Below are 18,251 nucleotides of genomic sequence, written 5' to 3'. Positions count from 1 at the left end.
CATTGCTAATAAGAAAAACTAACAGCAATGATCTCAGTTTGCAAAGGAAATGATTAATTTCCTTAACTCAAGGTCTTCACAGTAGTTAAGGAAATTAGGAGTTGAAGATAGGACTGAGTATGTTTTAGAGATTAATAAAATTATTGTAAATAACTTGTACAGGAAGACAATAGAGGAAAAATTAACAGAGGTAAAACAAGTTGTAATGAAACTCAATGCTGATTTTGATAAAAGAACAAGAGAAGGTTTGCCTTGATGTTGGGACAAGCAAGGAAATCTATTACCCTGGGAGACTTTTGAAACCTTTCTGGTAGAAGCTAAGAGAAAAATTGGTTCAACTCATGAAAGAACAACAATGTTGAAAGGAGAAACAATTGTCAATTATTTGCCCATGGATTTCCAGCTTTTATGGTTAATGAGAACTCTTTTTATGGAAAAACCTACATACAACAGAATCACTAACTTCAGAATGGCACATACAAAGTTTGCTAAGAGTCCCAGTTCAGATACAACCATCTAGAAAAAGTGTAGAGAATGGATGTCACTAACAACAGCAAGTGCAGAAGTTGGACCTTCATCTGCACCAGAGTCTCAGATTACCAAATGAAGTAGTGCCACCTGTCATGCAACAATTTTCTTTTTAGATATTTTCGAAATGATGTATTTAGTTTTTCTCTTTTCAAAATGTAATGTTCGAAAGAACTATTAATTCCAAAGTAGTTTAGGAAGTTGGCAGTTTTGGTAGTTGATAGTTTCTTAATTGTCCTTTTGAAATTTTGTATAAAATGAATTCAAAAAGAGAAGTGACGATTCCGAGTTTTAGACCTTAGAAGAAGAAACTACTTGTATCTCTCAATATTCATGTGGATTTGAATAATGAATTCAAACTGATTCGAGACACCTGTTGAGTACAAAATGTGTTTCCTATCATTTCCATTTTATCTTTTTCTTCATAGAAGAGAGTAATGAAGCTATTGGCATTTAATTTCATAGTTCTGCAAATCAGTTTCCTGTCAATTAAAGTTAGAAGTACCTTAATAATGTGCTCTTCTTTTCTATTTATCATTTCATCTTAACGACATATTTCTTCTAAAGTTGAAAACAAAGATTCTGCATTAAGCAATATGTGTTGAATAATTTCCACTATCCTTTTTCACTAAATATTCATTAAAATTCTATTCGGCATCAGAAGGAAACTTTGAATTATTTTTTTTCCCATAGAAGATTAAGAAGCATTGTCTTTATTATTATAATTTCTGGTGTTTTAAACAATGGGACAACAAATTTATTTTATCACAATTTTAAATAAATGTCTTCGGCATTGACGTCTCCTCAGCAAGAGCTTGTCTTCTAAGGTAAAACAGGTAGTATGGTATACAAATTGGAGCTCCCTGCATCTTGACATGTACACCTAGTTTTCCGTGTTTCATGCTTAAAGAAGGTTATAGGTGGCAAGCTCCTAGTTCAAACTATATTTCTAGAACTTGACAAAACAAAATCATATTGGAGCTTAAAGCAATAACATAAACAAAAATATGATAGCTACATAATCAATCAATTTGAAAGCATCTCATTAAGTGGAAGAACTTAACTACCTAATTTTCCACATGGGAGGATGAGTATTCCATATAGAAGCATCCAAAACTAATAAAACATTGATGAAAATATATTTTTGAAGGAGCGGGGCATGCTAGATCCCTGTAATATTGGTGTAGCACTCATACATTTATTGTTATGCCCCGTAGAAAAACAATATTGTTATTTTTGAGCCCTTACATTATTATTGTTCCGTAGTCCCTAATTACATTTTGACCCTTTAGACTGCTATATATACCAATGAGGTGTTGTCATTTAAATCATCCAACAATTATTCGTTTATATGAAGTAAAGGGACATTTCCCCCTTGAAGTGGCTTATTATCTAGTCATTGATCTATTTTTTCTTATGTTTCTATGTTATTTTGATCTCATTACATAACATTTTATGAATAAGGAATAGGTGTACTTGGTTTCTATGATTTTTGAAGATGATTGAATATGGATAAGGAGAAAGTGAAAGAAATTATTAAATGACATATTTCAAGGAATTTCATTGAGATGAGATATTTTCATGGTCTACCAAGTCTTAATAGAAATTTTATTAAGAATTTTAGTAGCATTTATGCTGCTGTTGTAGATACCATCAAAGAAAGAAAAACACCATTCAAATTGACAATATGATGTGATAGGAATTTGAAATTGCTAAAATACAAGATAAAATAATAACGTGTCATAGCCTTACCATACATTAATCAATTTTCCAATTTAAGAGAGATGTAAGTTGAGTTACTATTGAAGTTATTGCAAGTCAATAGGGTATATCGATTGCCTATTTTAGTGAGAAATTGAATGATGCAAAATAGAAATATTCCTCTTATGACAAGGAACTCTATGATATAATTCAAGACTTAAATAAATGGAGACAATATCTCATGCCCAAGGATTTTTTTTTTCATACTAGGAATCATCTTTTGCATTTTATATGCACTGAAGCAAAATTGAATCTATGACATTCTAAATGGGTCTGATTTATACAAAATTTTACTTCTGTAACTAAGCACAGAAGTGGTTTATCAAATAAGTTAGCTTTTTTTTTTTCCGGGGATCAAATAAGTTAGCTTATGCATTGAGTATATTTCATTTATTTCTACACGAATTTCAAGTTAATTTTTTTGGATTTGATGAGCTAAATAATATTTAGAGAAATGAAGCACATTTTAAGGACGTACATGTAGCATGTGAAAATCCAATCAACATGAATAGAGCTAAGAGGTTGAGTTACATGATACAATAATGGTTAATGTTCAAGGATAGTAATCTTTGCATACCAAAATGCTCAACGAGGGACAATTTCATAAAGGAAAGCATAATGGAGGATTTTCAGGACAATTTATACAAGATAAAACATTTTTTTTCTTGAATGTTTTTTTATTTTTGTCTAGGTATGCAAGATAATGTGATGATATTCATCGAAAGGTACAAAGTATTTCAACATGCTAAAGGAAGGAGTTAGAATATAGGTTTGTATCATCCATTTTCGATTTAAGAAAACTGTGAGACATTGTAAGTATGGATTTTGTTTTGGGTTTTCCTCGAATGCAATAAAATAGTGATTTTATTTATATGGTTGTAGACATGTTTTTGAATATGGCACATTTCATAGCTTGTACCAACACTAGTGATGTAACTAGTGTTTCTAATTTATTCTTTAGAGAAATTGTAAGGTTGCATGGTTTAGGAAAAGGTATGGTTTTAGATAGAGATACAAGATTTGTAGGCCATTTTTGGAGAACATTGTGGATGAAACTAGTCACTAACTTGAATTTTAATTCGACACGTTACTGACAAACAAATGGGAAAATAGAGGCGTTAAGTAGAAACTTAGAAAATATCTCAAGAAGATTTGTGAGTTAACTACCAAAAGAGTGGGATCAAGTACTTTGTTCGGTTGAGCTTGCATATAATGATTTTCCCAATAAAAGCACAAGAATGAGTCCATTATAGATTTTGTATGGAATGCATCCAAGAGGAATTTATAAGTTGAGAATGATTCGAAATGAGGAATTAAGGAGTGTCAATGGAGAAGTTATTATAGCAATCATTGAAAAATTACATGATAAATTTAAAAAAAGTGGCAAAAAAACGTCATCAAGTATAAACAAACAACATATACAAAAAGAATATAGTTGGAATTTAAAGTTGGTGACTTAGTGATGGAGTATCTTAGGAAGGAAAGGTTTCTTATAGGGACATACAATAAATTAAAGCTTGAGAAAATTGGTACATGTAATATCTTAAGAAAAAATTCTTCTAATGCTTATGGGCCAAAACTCCCAAGAGATATTAATATTTCTCCAATTTCGAATGTTGAATATTTGTATGCCTTTGGGGAGATAGAAATTTTTATAGTAGATGACCCTATAAGTGATGAATATAGGACTAGGGGATGGAAGAAACAACTATAAAAAAAGGTTCAAAAGGATATTAAAGTAGTATAAGATCAACAAGTGGCTAAGAGAACCAATGGTAAAGAGTAGTTTTAGTATTTGGTCAAATGGAAGAATCAAACTATAAAGGATTCCACTTGATGCCAATAGCAGAGGTTTTCAAGTATGGCCCAAACATTAAAAAAATCATGAATAATTCCTTTCTTCCCCAAGAGACTAATGTAGGGGCATCTACCATGTAAATTCATATTTGAACTTATTATGTCAAAACCAATTCATCAAAGGAAGTTGGTTTCCTTGATTTACTTAATTTTATAATATTTTTTTAGTTGTAATCTAGACGAATCTATATTTTTAGGAAATATATGATCAATTTCATATAGTAGCTATGCTAAGTGATATATTTAACCAATTTAAGAACTTGTTATGTGATTTAGTGGAACATATTGAATTTCCTAAATATGGGTATGAGAGTCCTACATAATGGAATTTCAATGGAATTAAGAGAGAGATGGAGGATAAGAGTGAGAGTTTTTTGAGTTTGAGATTGGGAAAGTATGTGCAAGGAGGAAAACTGTACACATCATTGCCAATTACGTAATATTCGTTTTCCTATTAAATTAATACACATCTCGGTTATGTGATTCCTTGTATTTTATGAAATATTTTTTATTTGAACACAAGTAAGATTGAGTTTATTTATTTGTTTCAAAGAAAATTCAATGCTGCAGGAAATCAATTCATTAGCTTGGATCAGGGTTCCTAGTTAAAACATTAAGTTTTAGGGTTATAATCATCAAAATTTGTCATTGAAGGTTATAATCAATGATCAAGGAGGAAGTAGACAAAGAAAACACTATATAAAAGGAAGATATTTGAGCTTAGAACAACATATAAATTGCACCACTATATTTGATTTAGGGAGCATTTGAATCATCTAGACTCTCGATTTGGGATTTAGGGTTCCCACTTAAAAATGGATTTGGGAATTACGCTTGAGTAGAGAACAATCAAGGCTAATTCAAAGTTGGAAGCTAATCACCTTTATTCCACATAAATTCAAACTATTCAAGAGAAGGATAAAATATTTCTCATGAAGATTTGAAGAGCATGATCTATGAATCAAGGAGGGTGAAACTAGAAAAGTGATACCTTGGTATCAATATATATATATATATATATATATATATATATATATATATATATATATATATATATATATATATATATATATATATATATATATATATATTTGTGTGTGTGTGTGTGCGTGTGTGTGCACGCATGTGTGTATGTGTATGTGTATGTGTATGTGTATGTGTATATGTATACGTATGTATGTATGTATGTATGTATGTATATATATGTGTGTGTATATGTGTGTTTGTGTGGCATTATTTTTCTATAGGCTAGAGAAATCCATTTTTCATGAAACTACAAACACATTAAGTTGACTACATAGAGTTTACATATACATTTTTTTTAAGAATTAAGAATTTTTATTGTTTTTAATATATATTTCTCTTGACACATGTAAAAATCTTAAAATGCTTCATTTTTTTCCACTATAACTTATTTTGGAATTTACCAGTTGAATTAAAAGTATATGGTGCATTAGAGGACATTGAGACCTACACTATGCAAAACAAGAAGAAAATATTTTCTCATAATAATAACACCCTTTTAGTTTACAATAAAATATTATCTTGTAATTTCAAAGATATAATGACTTTCATAATTAAAAGAAAAAAAGGTAAATGTTGAGAAAATAGTTGTGCATAAGAACAATCTATTCTAGAAGTCTAACAAATTTTGTAGCAAGTTTCCATCATTTAGGTACTCAAAGGTTGCTAACAAAACCTTATGCATTATATTTTGTATGAAAAATAACTACCACTATTAGGAAAACCAAAAATTCACATAGCTAGACACAATTTTAGATAAATAAAAATATATATTGTTAAAGTCAGTTCATTTTCCTACATTTCTTATTCTGACACCATCTTCAAATTCATTGTTTAAATACCTATGCTCATCCATCCGAGTTAACATGTTCTTAGTTTTCTAGGATTGCATTCGTGATAATGTGTCATAAGAGAAGATCATTACCTTGCACCCACCCAAATCCTTGACAAAATAAGTAGGAGGGCAAGAAGAGTTGTACCATAATCGATAAAAACAATGGTTATTAGAGACTCAGTAAGGCTAGAACAACATAATGTTTTCTATTTTGGGGGTTTTCATCAATATTTGTATTGAGATTTACCCTAAACCAAAATTATAAAATATTAGAGTTTCCAGTAATTAAACATTTCAAAAATTGTGTTTTTCTCGAGTTTAATAAAATACTAATTTTCAAAAATTCAACATTACTTTAAAAGTTACCAAATGAGGAGGATAGTGAAAAGTGAGGTATTAAGTGCATGGTATTTAGTTGAATGAAATTGTTATTTAGTTATATAGTCTATGCTTATTCCATGAAGCCCATGGTAAAAATTTCTTAAAGCAATTTGAGGCTCACTAAACATGTTCTAAAATTGAATCGAAGTGCTGGAAAGCATTCATGTGGTTGTAGCAGTTCATCGGAGTTAACATTATATATACAAGCCTAGAAACTCTAAGTCTAGATAAAAGAATTGATTAACAGAAAGCGAGGCCCTCTAATCTATGAGAGTCACATGTCAATATTAAATTCTAATTTAGACTCTCATGTTGAAAGTTAACTCGTGACCTAGGATCGATGAAGAGAAAGCGAGGCCCTCTAATCTATGAGAGTCACATGTCAATATTAAATTCTAATTTAGACTCTCATGTTGAAAGTTAACTCGTGACCTAGGATCGAATTTGAAGGGAAGATTTAGAGTTCAATTTGAAGTGTTCATGAGTTGATTTACATCACGCATTCCATTCTGTCAAGTATTATCTATAAACCAAAACTCTAGGTACTCTTGAATGAGTACATATAAATGGCACTAATTTACCATTATTATAATATATATAAGAATCATTTGGAGTGAATTTAATAGGATGATTTAATTACTCTATATATAGAAATGATATAGAGGAAATTCACTTAGAGTATTTACTTAAATTTTATATAAAAATCATATTGAGGTAATCCATTAGTACCATTTTCTCTTTCATTTCCTAGATCCATTCCTTTAATAAAATGAAGGTGTTCTATAATGAATTATTATTCCTTTTATAGGAATAACTATTATATTATTATTTCTTATATGAGTAAGTGGTACATTTGTTCAAACTATTGCAATGAGTTTTTTTAAGAGAAGTCAAAATATAGTATTAGTTTATGGATATCATTGTGATGTTTAAATGAAAGAGGAAGTGTTGAAAACCTTTAACAACACAATTTTCTTAAAAAAAAAAAAAACAATTTATAAGAATTTTTTGCCATAAAAATTAGAAGCCTAATGATTGGTGCGTATATGCGTTATGATGCAAAACACCTTATCCTAAAAAAACATAAATAACATTATTTTTTGTCATACAAAATGAATGTTTAAAAAGAAAACAACTATTTAATATTTGCAATATTCATAATTTTTTATAAAACAAATATAAGTTATAAGATTATTTTGTCATAATAATGATAGGCCTAATCATTATTGCATTGGTGCATTATGATGCAAAATACAATTTGCAAAAGAATACGAATATAGCATTATATTTTATACAAAAATGTTTAGATCAAATACTACTTATTCAGCATTGGGTTTCTAATAATAAGAAATCAAATCTACATTAATGAGTTTTAATCCTTAATTCCTATTTTCTTATTTTCCTATTAAGTAGCTCTAAAGAAAACATGCCAAATGCAAGCACACATAGTAGGCAGTAAATACAAGTGTTTGGCAAGCACACATAGTAGGCAGTAAATACAAGTGTAGTAAACAGTAAGAGATCTATAACTTGAGACATGGAAGATCCATAGGTACCACTTGTAAATCTTAAAAACAAGAGGAGGATGACTTGATTCAAGCTCTAATTGCTTTTCCCCTTTAACCCCAAAAGGATTCACCACAACCAAAGTTGTTGATCTTCAATTCTCACTATTCAGATGTAGTTTTAGTAAATAAGTGGTTTACATTTGCATGCATCATGCATGAGCTTCATAACAATAGGATTCTACTATATAAAAATATAGGGAAAAATGTTAGCAAATTTTTAATTGTTATAGTATAGAATTTTGTTTTACTAATAAACAATTCCTAAGCTTTTGGTATTTGATACCTACTGTAAAATATAATTTCAATAAATAGATGATATATGTGTGCACATCAATTCCATAACAATATAATTCTACTATATAATTATAATAAATAAAAAAATTGCTCTTAATATCGAAAAAAATTGTGAACACTTTATAAATTATTATAATATATAATAAAAAATATTAACTAAAATAAAATAAACACTCATAAAAAAAATAATAATAACTCAAACATATTATGAACATTTTCCTTGTCCTTTAATTAATTAATTAAAAAAGGAGCATTTCTCTTATTTTAATTTTTACTCACTGACAAAATAGTTTTATGAGCGCCTCACGTAGGGGTAGGGTAAAGAGTAAATTCTCCGAAAACAACGTCTTCAGTTTTGAACACTTGCGTCGACCACGCTACTGTCGATCGAACAGAAATATCAGCCTTGTGATAAAAGAATTGCATTTCTAGGTTTGAAATCGTTCAGAGCCGTTAGATTGAGGAATATGTAAATAAGCGAACTTATCTTCGGCATCTTTGTCAAAGGGGTTTTTGGTCGCATATTTTCTTCAGGGTGACTTAGAGCAGCTGTTGTCCTTCCTATGCCAAAGGAAATGTACCTATTTTCACCTGGCCTCCTATGGATCAAGTGAATGTTCTGCAGGCCGTTATCAAGACTACACAAGCTCAACATGGTTTTCGCCATAGTGATTAAACTCGTTACAGAAGGTACCCCATGTGTTTTAATTTTTGGGGAATGGTATAGATAGTCAGTATTAACGTACGCAATATCGCCAAAGACGGATCAAATCGTTGGCGCTGTCCTATAAATGCTTGTAACTCATCCTTTTTGGGATGCAATACCTTGTCTTCTTTGATCAATTGGACACCATGCCGTACAATGATGAAAGAATTCGAGATGACCCACATGAACCAGTTATTGCAGACTCTGTGGACTTTGTAGTTGATTTGATTGAGATTCTCTCAACAGAAGCCGTGGACTATCGAGTAACCGTTTGAGCTCGATGATGGAATTCATGAACTGCGAATTCATGAACTGCTGGTCCATCGAGCAACGGATCTCTTTTTCCACGAAAAAAAACCAACTATAGGAAATGTGTAGTTACATTTACAACTTTCTGTTGTTCAGAGCAAATGTGTAGTTACATTTACAACTTAAATGTCACTCTTCAGTTATGTGGTTCGGAGGAAATGGAGTTCATAGATATATTGCAGTTCGTGTACAACAAAAACGCCTAAATGCCTTGCTCCATGAATTAATGGTTTAAGTAGTTTTGATGGTTTGAGTGTAATTAAATGGTTGATTTTCTAAACTAAGACAGGAGCGAAGTCACAAGTCCATTATAAAAAGATTTTTGAAGTATTTCAAACTATGTAATTAAATTGTTGATTTTCTAAATTAACGGGAGCTAAGCAACATAATTCCCTTATAAAACTATTTTTGAAGTATTTCAAAATATGTAATCTACCTATAAGATTTTTGAAATATTTCAAAATCTGCGATCTGCACACGGATTGCACACGGATGATAATCTTGATGGAGTTAAAAATCCTTATTTCATATGGCCTTCGGTTTCTGAAAGTGACAGGTGACCATGACTGATGTGTAAAATATGTAGTTTGTTAATGAAAATTAAATGATGTGTAAAACATGTAGTTTGTTAATGAAAATTAAATGAGTAAGGGTCTTGCCAAAATTTAAGTGGACATATGCCATCGGGCTCATTTAATGCCCATTGGTAAGTTGCTTATTTTCAGGGATGGTGGAGGCCGTTTTTGACATGGGGCTGGCCAGCGGTGTAGCGTGGCTCTGTGCGTAGCCTCGATCACGATCATCACATGGGACTGGATCACATTCACGAACATAAAAGAGTGCATTAGTCAGCTATCTAGTAAGCGTTAGTTTTCAAAATTTCATTTCATATGAAGCGAGCTAAACATTTATCGACCAGATTCACGAACACAGAAGAGTGCACTAGTCAGCTATCTAGTAAGCGTTACTTTTAAAAATTTCATTTCATATGAAGTGAGCTAAACATTTATCGACGAACTATTGTTCGTACGCTAAATAAGTCTACATCGTCATTCCCCATCATTCATGTGCACTTATTGCAGTCCGTAACCATAACTTGACGTGACTCGTTGACGTGACTCGTATTCTAGGTTGTGAAGTCTAGATGTCTGAAGTCTGTTTGAACTTCTAGTTGGGATCCAAAAGATGTTCACTCCAAATGACAGAATTTTTGCATTTGACTTTTGGCTCAAAATTATGAATATATCTGTAATATTCCTTTAACTAGCATTTGCACTTGATGTTGCAAAGGAAACATCATAAGGCATAGAGTGTGGAAGAATAGCCACATGTGAATGGGTATTGTTGAAAGCAAGGGTGGATGATAATGAGTTGCAATTGAAATTGTTAGTTATGTGTATGCTAAATATGGATATTTTGTAAATAATAGTGTGTAGAAGAATAGTGACATCTGAATGGACATTGTTGAAAGCAAGCCTGGATTATATTGAGTTACACTTGAAACTATTAGTTATGTGTGTTTTGAATAGGGATATTTTGTAACTAATAGTAGTTTGTGGAAGAATAGCAACATGTGAATGGACTTTCTTGAAAGCATGGGTGGATGATAATGAGTTATAGTTAATCTTAGGTAGAGGTTATCCATTATCCATGTAGTAGTTGTTGTTTATGTGAACTTGTTTTTGTACATTATTTTAAGGTTTTTCAAATGGGCATCTTTGAAATTTTGGAAAAGAAATTGAAGTGTTTGGCAAGTTTTGGCCTACTACTCATAAACATCAATCCGAAAAAGGGGTATGTGTTGTAGTATTTGTAAATGAGTAAACATTTAAAATTTGGTTTATATGAAAAAAAGATTTAGTATGCATAATGAAACATTAAATCAAAACAATAATAATAAAACAATTTTGCATACAGTCATCTACAGATACTGTAAAGCAACACTAGCCACATTTTGAATATTGCTACAGGGCTTAGGCTGTAAAGACTCCACATTCAAAACAAAATGGAAAGGTAGGATGAGAAACATATTGGATCATAAAGCAATAGAAAGTATAGTGGAAGCATGGGATCCTTATAATTATCGCAGGTCCTCCTTAAGCCTTACTAGGATTGGTGCCTTTTGGTGGCTTAGGCCAGAAGAGTGATTTTCTAGGTATCATTTTCATTTTGTTGCTACTATGGGGCTTCTTAGATTCAGAATTTGAAGGGACCCAACAACGTAAAAGTGTTGTTTGGTGGCTTGGGCCTGTAACACATGAATTGGTACTTAGCCCCAAACAACTCGAGAGTGTACAAATTTCCGAGGACAGAGGATAAAAAGAAGTTACTATTAAACTTTAAAATTCCCGCTTAACAAGCTCTACCTGGGATTTCTTGAAAATTTTAATTTACCAGCCTCATTTCATCAAAAGATAAGAGCCTTACTGTAAAATAAGGATTGAAATTGAAAAGTAATGAGTTGTTATCATTTTTTTCCATTCGACCACTCACAAAACATTAAACATGTATGTACCAGTTCACTCTACATGATTCATGATTTATTGCAGAAATGGTAGAAAAATCAATGCTTATTTTTTCTTATCTCAACAGAAATTTGCATTTTGAAATCTTATAAATCTATTAAAATAGTAACAATATTACAACATTATATCTTATTTCTGAGTGATTAGGAACTTTACGGCCCTAAAAGTTTTAATATGAGTACAAGCTTATAATTTCATTGTCTTCTAACAATTTTGTGTGAACGAACTCTAAATTTCTTGCACCATTCTGACTTGAAGTAAATGCACAGGTGGTATATTGTAGGGAGACAGAGTCAACCTGCAATTGTTTTGGAGAAACCTATAGATCTTGTCAATCACTAATCCTTCAAAAGGCCTAGCGCTCTTATTAGTCTTCAATGAGATTTTTCCTAGAAGATACACAAACCTTGTATTCTTTGCCAATTCAATCTACTACAATTCCTCATCTAAGAGTATTTACTTTCTTCCACTATATTTTTGCTTGCATAACTTCTGTCATGTGAGGAGGAATGAGTTCCTCTAAGCTTGAGATAGTCTTTTATGCTTTCAAAAAACTGGTTGATAAATTCAGAGCCTTCAATGTTTGGGGCATCTTTGTAACCATATTGGGCTACACATTTATATACACCTTTTGGCTCTAGTTTTCCAACCATAAATCTCTCTGACAAAAGTATTGTCTTGACTGGAACCATTCTTATGGTGACAATGATATGAACTTCATGCAGAGACCCCACATTCTTTACATAATGCTCAATAATCGGTGGTAAGTCAGAAATAAGGTCACTGCAAAAGAAATGAATTCCTGGTACAAGTGAATTCACCCCAACAATCAATCCATTCAAACCTTCTATGCTGAGTTTTCTCCGTGCTAAATATTTATACTTTTTCTACCTTCCTTATTTCCAAGAGAACATTATGGTCAGAAAAATTGTTGCAATGATGAAGGGACACCAACCACCCTGTGGCACCTTATTCAATACAGATGATAGATAAACTCCTTCAAAGATAGCAAAAAACAGAGTGAAGGGTAGGATAAGAAAAACATGCATGTTCCAAACCACAAGCATGACCAAAATTGTTGCAATTAGGAAGGGACACCAACCTCCCTGTGGCACCCTTTTCAATATAGATGATAGATATATGCCTTCAAAGATAGCAAAAAATAGAGTGAAGGGTAGTATAAGAAAAACATGCATGTTCCAAACCACAAGCATGGCCAAGGTTACTATGCACGTTGTAATGAACATGACCCCGACCACTGCAACCCCTGCACCACCAAACACCGAAAATTATCCTTGCAAACTCAAAAGAATCGATAAAAACTACCAAATTCAATTGTCAGATATAAATTCGTATATTATTACCATATGCATCGCCAAATTGTGTTCCGTCCCAGAATCCTACGACAATTGCAAGGCAGATAACCATGAGAACATAGTTAACTTGAGGTGAATAGATCTAACCCTCGTAATTTTGTGAGGTATGAACAATATTCACTCAAGGGAAGCAACTAAGAGCCATGGACTATCTTATGATTGAGAATGTTGTTGTAATCAATGCTTGACTGGCTACAATGGCTACTAAAGTGGCAACAATACGGCAGCTGGCTTCACTCCATCCTCATGTGATACAAGAAAAGGACGTTGCAAGTTACCAAACAATAAAGTAATTCATGGATTTCATTTAGTGAAGTGTAAAACAAGGCATGATATGGAGGACCACCATGTCACAGAGTATAGGCATGTAGAAGATCATGATTTGGGGCTTTTTGCTATCTTTGACGAACATTTGGGACATGGCGTCCCATGTTACTTGCAATCAAATCTTTGTGACAACATTTTAAATGAGGTAGGTATGAAGTACTCGTGCCTTGGATGGTCATCTCAAATTTTCTTGGCCTTTTTGCAAGATTTTGTATTGCATTTCAACTGTTTCCGTAAATTTTTGAACTGATCAACTTTATTCAATTTTGTTAATGATGATGTTTTAATACATTTTTTAAACATTTTTTTAAAGGGTCTTATTAAAACTAGTGTAGATTCATCAAATTTGGGTTCATCAAGTACTGAGAGGGATCAAATTTCTTGAGGTGTAAATTTTTATTATTATTTGATCTGTCTTGGTATTTGACAGATCCGGGTTTAAGATGGATCTATGCTATTTTATTTATATTTTAGATATTTCCATATATATATGTAACGACATCTATGTCATACTGGGCTGTAGAGCACCTTGTTACTCTCGTGCAATTCCCAAGAAAATACTATATTTTTCTTTTGGTATGCTAACCTTCCAATTCATGAAGTAAAACTTATGATGAGTGTGCCTTTCGTCCCTAAATGTGTAAATTTTTTACAGCTAAGAATAACTACAAGTAATATTGAGAATTTATAAAATTTAAATTTCTCAAAAAAAAAATGTTATTAGTTTATTTAATAATATTACTGATTTAAAAATTTTAAATATTGTGTGGGGTTCAAAGATTTTAGTGTCTATTTTATTTATAGTGGTTGTGAAGGGTTGTTTTGCAAAAGACATTAATAATACATATATTTAGGTCAATAATTCTAAGCATTCACAATCCATGAAGCCAATTAAAGAGTTTGAAATGTATTTAAAAGCTAGGGGAAAATTAAAATACAAAAGTCAATAGTTAAAACCATTTCTAACCCATCACAATAGAAATTGGAATTTTACTTTGAATCAAATTTTTGTGAGTAATTTATAAACCATGGATATAATATTTTCCAAATACAAATTCCCTATAACCTCTTGAAAGAGAATTTTAAATATCAATTTTCTTCATAAAATCTGAAAAAATTCAGTCATAAATGGTGCGAAAAAAGGCTTGCCTACTACCACTACATATGGTTAATTCTAATTTTTTAACAGTGCATTACAAAAACACTATTAACGAAACTGCATGCAATGTTCATTATTGAAATGCATGGCATGGACTAATTATACACCAACAATTTCAAACATTTACTCTCTATACCAAATAAAATAAATATCAAATTTGTTAAAAAAAACTAATAACAAAATTAAAATAACAAAATTTATTTTATTACACAATTTTGATGGTACTCAATCCACTATTATTATTATGTATATAGATCTGGGTAAAATTGGATCCTGCTTCCGATATTAAAGATGTAATGTAGAATAAGCCTAAAACCCAATGGCTATTGAGGCCATTGTACCTCGAAAAATTACACTGTAAAAAACAATTATTCAAGTGACACCTTCCATTAATTCCATTTCAGCAAACAACAATCTCAGTTGTATACCATGAACCATGTCGTCAAAATTTTGAGGTTCAGGGTAAATAATCAAGATTGCTTTTGCTTAAATGGAACTGATGGGAGGTGTCGCTCGAATAGTTGTTTTGTACAGTTTAATTTCTTGATGTACATGTGGATTACGTGGTTCATGGTATGTGACTGAGATTGTCGTTGCTTAGATGGAATTGATAGCAGATGTCTCTTGAATACTTGTATTGTACAGTGTAATTTCTCAATGTACATTGGCCTCAAATATAGAAAAGAAAGTATAGACACTAAGTTCTCACTCCTAGATGAGGATCTAAATTGGTGAGAGTTAGTCCTGGCTATTTAGTATTGTTTTTATATTACAATACCATTTCCTATTAATGGATGACAAAAGATAAGATAAGACTAGTTTTATTAATGGCAATGGGTGACCAAAAGAGAGGTCAATGGGGCTCAAAAGTACACCAGTTACAACATATTGTGGAAGTGCCCATTACTTGTCATTAGGTATAGATGTAAAAAGTAGAGGAGGGAGAAGAAGCATCCACATCTCTGTCAATCACTTTGTAGCTACCGATGTGCTGCTTGATAATGTCACCTAGGGAATGCCTGGGTAGTACCAATCTATAGTCTACATATTTAAATTAGTGCTGGAAAGGGGTTTAGCAAATTTCAGTCCCTTCATTAGTTGAGTAGGGTTTGATTCCTAACTTAAATCTTAATTTAGAATGAGATTCTTGATTTTGCCCATAATGAAACTATCTAAATTAGCTAATTTGTAAGTCTATTTCAATTGTTACCAACCTATATCCTTTCTGAGCTGGATGATAGGTATCACACTTCGTTACCAAATGCATATATTTTTTATTATCTTATTTTTGAGCCCTGGGGTTGGCTTGATTGGCCTTGGAGTTAGACATTGAACTTCTCAGAAATGGGATGTCACAAGTTCAACTCTTACGATTCCTTTGGGGTTATGCACTGCAATCAATGCTGATGGTCTACCTTGTTTACCATCAATGAATCATGGGGAATACTTGTAATCAATGCTGATGGTCTACCTCGTTTACCTTCTATGAATCATGGGTAATACTTGTAATCAATGCTGATGGTCTACCTGGTTTAGCATCTATGAATCATAGGGAATACTTGGAAGGTCTCTGTGAATTTAACAACATCTATTTAAATTCAATATCTATTTAAATTTTATAGTTGATTGTATTGTGACATGTATTGTTTTTCTATCGCTAGTCAATCAAAAATAAAATTATACATTAAATTGGAGCAGGTTCAAAGTTTCTTTCCATTTTCCAAATTGCATATGTTTATCTCAATTGCCTAACTTGATTGTAACTTGTGAAACAATTTTGCTTTCTCCTCTATTGGTTCTATTATGGTGTTTCTACTTGCATTGACTTCATGGGTTAATTTCATATGTTTTATCTTTGGCATATGATATATATTGTTAATTGTAACAATGATCTACATCTATGAACAAGATTTTTCTAGTTGTGATATATCGCCATGTCCATTTCTCAAACCTTCAAGGCGAAGATTCTCCAACATTTTACTTCTCACATATAATGAATTTCTTGTTTTTCCCCATCATATTTATAGTTTAATATGTTTCATGTGTAAATCCACTATTTTTCAAATAGCTTAAACTGTTCATATATTTCCTATACTTATATGTTCATGTTTCTCTTGCACCTATCCAAAGAAAAAACGTCCAGTAGTAGCATTACGTCATGGCATAAAGCAATAGTGCTTCCTTATTGCAAAAATTGCATTTGCGACAAATCGTTATCATTTTTGATAACTTCATTTATATAAATATCATTATTCTCAAATGACTCTTTAGAGAAAAATTGTATATCATATGATATTTCTGACTCTGATGCACATCTAGTAAAATTCTTTTACAACTGATCTGCCATTTTTTGTATTGGTTGTCACTTGCTATTTTCAAAGTTTCATATGGTGTAAAATGCTAATTAAGTATTTTAATGCTGACAAGTATCTCTGATAATAATGGAGCCGAAGTTTCCCGGATGCGGGTGCATAGGGGGAGGGAGAATGGCACGCGCCATCACGTGGGCGGGTGGCATGCTCACGGTGTCTAGCGGTACCACGCGCTGGGTTGCATTAAACAGTTTGAAGGCGAAGAGGAGAAGGCATTAATGCCTGTCTACTCGGCTCGAGGGAGGCAGTTGAGCGATGGGGTGGAGATGAAGTTTAAACAGCGAAGGATGGCACAACGGAGGGAGATTTGCGAGCTTAGTAAGGAGACCCTGCTCCGCTCAGACAGCAATGCGATTGCAGAGCTGAGGGGTGTTAGCTCTTGGAGCTGTGATTGCGAGACTGGTGTGGGTTCTTGGAGCTGGGTTTGCGAGACTGGTGTTGGTCTCTGGAGCTGGTGCTGGTTCTTGTTGCTGGGATTGGCTCTTGGTGCTGATTTTTGTTACCGGGGTTGGTTCTGGGTGTTGGTTAGTGTTGCCGGGGTTGGTTCTTGGTGCTGTTTCTTGTTGCCGGGGTTGGTTCTTGGGGCTGGAGTCGGGTCCTGGTGCTGGCGTTGGTTCCTGACGCGGGTGGTCACTATAGCCATTGTCGAAGCTCAGAGCACTGGAATTGGAAGGAGAATAGCAATGCGGCGGGAAAGGCCGAGAATGGGCAACAGGAGAGGTGGAATTCAGGGCAGAGCTCCACCACAGGATGACTATTATTCCTCCTCTTCTTCCATTGAGGTAACCTCGCGGCCTCAGTGGTTTCAGGACAACAACGATGAGGAGGGGGGGCATAATGAAAGAAGCCCAACTGCTGAAGAAAGGCAGAGGGAGCTCCCCATGCTCAGGTATCGACTCCCCTGCCCACAAGTCAATTCCACTTTGGTTGTGTCCATTACTGTTGAACCTGGAGTTAATCCGAACATAGAGGTCGAGCCTCTGCCAGAAGGGCAGCGATCCAGCAGAGAAGACTCTCCAATTGCTTGCCTTCCGGTCGGAGCAGGAATTGGTTGGTCGCCGCCTGAACGTGATCCTGGGCCGGGATGGATGGAGCCTCGTCGTGCACATGGGATGGGCCTGGAACGCCCTACTACCAATCTTGACCCGGATGTTGGCCCTTCTGTGCACGCTGCTGCTTCACTGGCCGGTCCGAGCAAGCTAGCCCGAAAGGGTAGCCCAGATAAGGTCA

Source organism: Pinus tabuliformis, chromosome Q (assembly GCF_031772625.1).
Source record: "Pinus tabuliformis cultivar Carrire ecotype Pingquan chromosome Q, CPIR1, whole genome shotgun sequence".
NCBI classification, from domain to species: domain Eukaryota; kingdom Viridiplantae; phylum Streptophyta; class Pinopsida; order Pinales; family Pinaceae; genus Pinus; species Pinus tabuliformis.
The sequence above is the reverse complement of the archived record's forward strand: the minus strand, read 5'-3'. Positions refer to the sequence as shown.